Here is a 4,794-nt window from a genome sequence, read left to right as displayed (position 1 = left end):
CTGGTGGTCCAGTGGTTAAGATTTCACCTTCCACTCAGGGACTGCAGGTTCGATTCCTGGTCGGGAAGCTACGATCCCATGTGCCTCGGGGCCAGAAAACCCAAACATAGAGTATGTGCCTAGTAGTGGGATTGCAGAAGACACATGTTTCCCAGTGTTCCTTGCAGCACTGTTTACAATAACAAGGACACAGAAGCAGCCTAGATGTCCATCATGACCGAAGAATGGATACAGAAGCTGTGGTACGTGTATGCAATGGAATATTACTCAGCCATAAAAAGGAATGCATTTGGGTCAGTTCTAATGAGGTGGATGAACCTAGAGCGTATTAGAGTGAAGTAAGTCGGAAAGAGGATAATAAAGATTTTTTTGTATATTAATTAAACATTATTAACTAATAAGTATTAATTAATACATTAATTGTATATTAATGTATACATATGGAATCTAGAAAGACAGTATTGATTAAACTATTTTCAGGGCAGCAGCAACAACTCCCCTGGCAGGGCTGTTCACAGGGCTACTCATCGTAAAAAACCCAGATTCCCACCTTACCCTCGTCTCACCCGCCGCGGCCCAGTGAACCACGGCCAGAACACTGCAGAGAATCACCAGCATAAGTCCTGCTGCTTTTTTTCCATTTGAAGCAGGGACCTGAAATGGACAGCCAGACAGACTCGGTTTTCAGGCTATGCTACAATGGGAAGGTCCCAGCTGGATGGCTTTGCAAGGCTCACCCCCATCTGATCCCGCTGTGAGCTGAAGTGTGTGGGTCACAGGAGTAGGTGAATCTCTCCCTTGGGTGTCCCTGGTCTGGGGTCTTTGTTCCAGCTCAGTGGTTGGGACCGAAACACCCCAGCTGAAAAATCCCATGTGTCACTGAGGCCTGCGCCGTGTCATTACCGCCTGGCTGGCCTTCGTTCGGTCTGGCACTCCTGACCTCTCCAACCGCCTCCTCAGCTGTGGAAGGGTCAGCCTCAGCAAATAATAGTCAAAAGCTAATGTTCTTGTGACTCTGGACCGAGGGGTCCCCCTGCTGTGAACCCCTTCCCCTTCCACATCCCTCAGATGAACCAGTACATCTTCCCCGCCTGGACCCCTCCTCTGTGAAATGACAAACCGTTATGCACTTTTCTCCCTAGCTGCCTGTTCTTTCTCCTTCTGCCAAATCAAGCTTTTCTCCCAGCTTCATCAAGCTTCCTCTCACTCTGAACTTTAGGAAAGACTGAGAGTCCAGAGACCTGGTTCCAGCCCCTCCTGCTGCCTGGGTGACCAAGGGTGACTCATTCCACATCCCTGGGCCTCGGGTTTCCCGCTCCCAGAGGGAGAGGTCTGGATGAGATGGGTTCTTAGCAGGGTTCTTTCCAGCTGGGACACCGTGATCTTGTTTCAGAGGATCATTACGGGGATAACGAACACCGTGTTATTGAGGGATTTACAATGATACACGCACATTTGGCAATAAGGAGTCTCCTTCCTGGAATCGCCCACCAGCGTGTCTTTGTAAATGTCCTTATTGCATGCATGGTTCCTGGTTTCCTTGGCAGATTGGGAGCAACACAAGGACAAAGTTGACCGTTTCTATTTCTTTGGTATCCTTTCTTGGTGACTAATACTCAGAGAAACCACTCAACAATGTTGCTGACTGGGTGACAGACTGATTACCCCCCTGGCTGCATGTTCATTTAAATGGACTTGTAAGAAACTGAACAGAAAGTGGTCACCTTGGCTTCTCATTGGTGGGTGGGAGGGGAGGGCAGGGAAGGCGGGGTGGAGGTTAAGAACTTCTTTTAAATATGCAGGTCTCACTTCTCTTTAAGGGGGAAAAAAAAAGACGTTGCCCCGTTGAAACTAGCTGGATTTGGAAATTCAAATGGAATTTTTAATACTGCCTTGCAAATGAGCACATACCAGCATGCCCAAGGCTTAATTCCATTCCCCAAGTGCTCACTGAGTGTACTGCGCGCTGAGTGCCAAGCCCCTGCTCAGTAAAAGGGGGGAGTACAGAGGAAGAAATACTATAACAGAATTTTTTTTAAACAGTTTTAACAGGGCTTAGACATCAAAATACTGTCCCACTCAAAATGGATACTTTGGAATGACATACATTTTATTCTATTCTCTTACCTTGCTTGAAATGCCATGAACCTCTTTTAAAATCATCTTTAAAGCGCATCACATACCTTACAGGCAATAACAAAGTTGTGTGTGTTGATTAGGGGAGACAAATGTCTATTTTGTGGATAGAGGCACTGCGCTGTGCAGCATGTGGGATCTTAGTTCCCCAACCAGGAATCGAACCTGTGCCCCCTGCAGGGGAAGCTCAGTCTTAACACTGGACTGCCAGGCAATTCCAAGGGAGAGAACTGTCTCTTGAAGCCAAGCTGGATGGTCAGGCTTATTCAGTTTGGTCAAGAATATAAATAATGTTGTTGTGAGAGTCTCTCAGCTGTGTCCAACTCTTTATGCCCCGTGGATTGGAGCCCACCAGGCTCTTCTGTCCATAGGATTCTCCAGGCAAGAATACTGGAGTGGGTTGCCATGCCCTTCTCCAGGGGATTTTCCCAACCCAGGGATCGAACCCAGGTCTCCTGCACTGCAGGCGGATTCTTTACCATTTGAGCTACCCTGGAAGCCCAGTCGAAATAGTGGGCATCTTCTAATGATGCTCTTCTTCACACATACAATAATGCACGGCCTTCCCATGTGAATGCTTCGAAGGTCCTCTTTCACTCACTTGCGTGGGCTCAGCCATGCCTGGAAACACTGATCTCATGATGGACTTCCTGGCTTATACCTTTGCCGACGCTCTATCCCCAACCCCCATTGTCTATTTCAATCCAGCAGCCCAAGACGGCTTTTAAAAACACCACTCAGATCATGTCACTCATCTGCCTGAAACCCACAAGGGCCAAAGCCCACAGGGTGGCTTCTGAGACCCAACATGGTCCAGATCTCTATTGTCTCTCTGGCCTCCTCTCCCATCACTGCCTCCTCCAACGCTGGGCCTCATCCATATGGCCTCTGTGCTTCTCCTCAAGAGGCCAGGCCTGCTGCAACACAGAAATCTTTTTGCTGTCTAGGGCTCTTTTTCTCCCTGAGATCCACTTGGACACACCCCTCATTTCCTTCAAGTCTTTGGTGGGTAGTCACCTTCTCAATGAGGCTTTGTCAGACCTTGCACTTAACACCTTCCATTTAATAACTTGACACACAAACACACACATGCACACACTCACCTGCTCGCTCCTGATTCCTCTTACCCTGTTCTTTTCCTTTTTTCCCTGGTACTTATACTTTTCACGAGACTATGTAATTTACCTATATATATTATTTATAGTGTTTATTGTTATCTGTATCACCCCTGCCCAGAATCTCAGCTCAAAAGAGGTAGATCTTCTGTTTGGGATTAGTTGAATCCCAAAAGCCTAGAACTGGCACTTAATATGTAATATGTTGAACTGAACTGAAGTCCCAACTTAAATATGGTCCAGTTTCCTGTTGCTCACAGATCTGTTGGAGGGGGCTAGAGACACACACATGAAACTGACAAAACGTCCTTTTTCTTCTTAGCACTTGGCACTGAGCTCCTCTCTTCCTCTGCTGCTTCCCAGGCCCCCGTCAGCCCACGCCTTGGGTTATGGAAACCTGAGACCCCCCATCGGCCTCCAGGTGCTCAATGACTTACACGGCAGACAAAATCTACATCAAGAGACATATACCATCACAAGCCAATGCGGCAGTATCTGAAGCCGTCTCGGGCCCATCATCTGTCACCTTGTGCCGTGACCTATGGTGGTAGGTCACAATCACATCAAATCTTACGAAAAGGAAAAGGTCAGCCTGCCAGGAGTGAAGAAAGCTTTGGGCAAGTATGGCCCTACTAGTGCGGAAGACACCACAGAAAGCAGAGCTACAGATAGTAAAGATGGTGATGACAGTGATCTCTTTGGGTCTGATGAAGAAGGGGAAAGCGAAGAAGCCAGGAGGCTAAGAGAAGAATGCCTTGCACAGCACGAGTCAAAGAAAGCCAAGATCCCAGCCCTTGTTGCCAAGTCTTCCCTCTTACTAGACGTGAGACCTTGGAGTGATGACACGGATACGGCAAAACTAGAGGAGTGCGTCAGAAGCATGCATGCAGATGGCCTGGTCTGAGGCTCTTCGAAACTAGTTCTGGTGGGGTTTGGAATTTAAAAAACTTCAAATACAGTGTGCAGTTGAAGACGACAAAGTTGGAAGAGATATACTGGGGGAGTAGATCCCTGCTTTTGACAAGTATGGGCTGTCTATGGACGTGGCTGCGTCCAACACGATCTAAAATCCATCGTGGATCAGTGCCCTTAAATAAAAGCCTGAAAGACAGCAAAGGAAGAAAGAGAAAATGACCAGACAGTACAAAACAACTCCCGATGAAGTGGAATCCACTGTGACGCTCCAGGAAGCCTGGTGGGGATGATTGCAAGGCTGAAGGAGGGGGAAGGGCTGAACTTTCTGTCTAGTCAAGCAAATCTTCTCCTTGTCCCCAGCACGTGCCCAGATCATTTCAGCCTCTACTCATTCGCTCATGTCATCCCTTTGCCTGAAGTCCTCTATCCTGCTTGCCTCCTTCCCCAAACCCCAACACCCACGGGCGCTCAGTTCAGCCCCTTCCTCTACACAAATTTCTGTGGCTGCTCCAGCCCTCCCTGACTTCTCCCTCCTCTGAGCTCTGACTGCACCTACTTCTGGTATTAGACCATTTATCTTCACATAGAAACATTATGTGCGACTGACGTGTATTATTTCCCCAGCTTA

General features: G+C 47.9%; 1 pseudogene; it reads left to right on the top strand.

The window, feature by feature from the left end:
• The first annotated feature begins 213 nt into the window (after nt 1-213).
• LOC102280900 (elongation factor 1-beta pseudogene) lies at nt 214-4,498 on the top strand (annotated as a pseudogene).
• The last annotated feature ends 296 nt before the right edge of the window (nt 4,499-4,794 follow it).

Source organism: Bos mutus, chromosome 27, assembly GCF_027580195.1.
Source record: "Bos mutus isolate GX-2022 chromosome 27, NWIPB_WYAK_1.1, whole genome shotgun sequence".
In the NCBI taxonomy this organism is placed as follows: Eukaryota; Metazoa; Chordata; class Mammalia; order Artiodactyla; family Bovidae; genus Bos; species Bos mutus.
The sequence above is the reverse complement of the archived record's forward strand: the minus strand, read 5'-3'. Positions and strand labels throughout refer to the sequence as shown.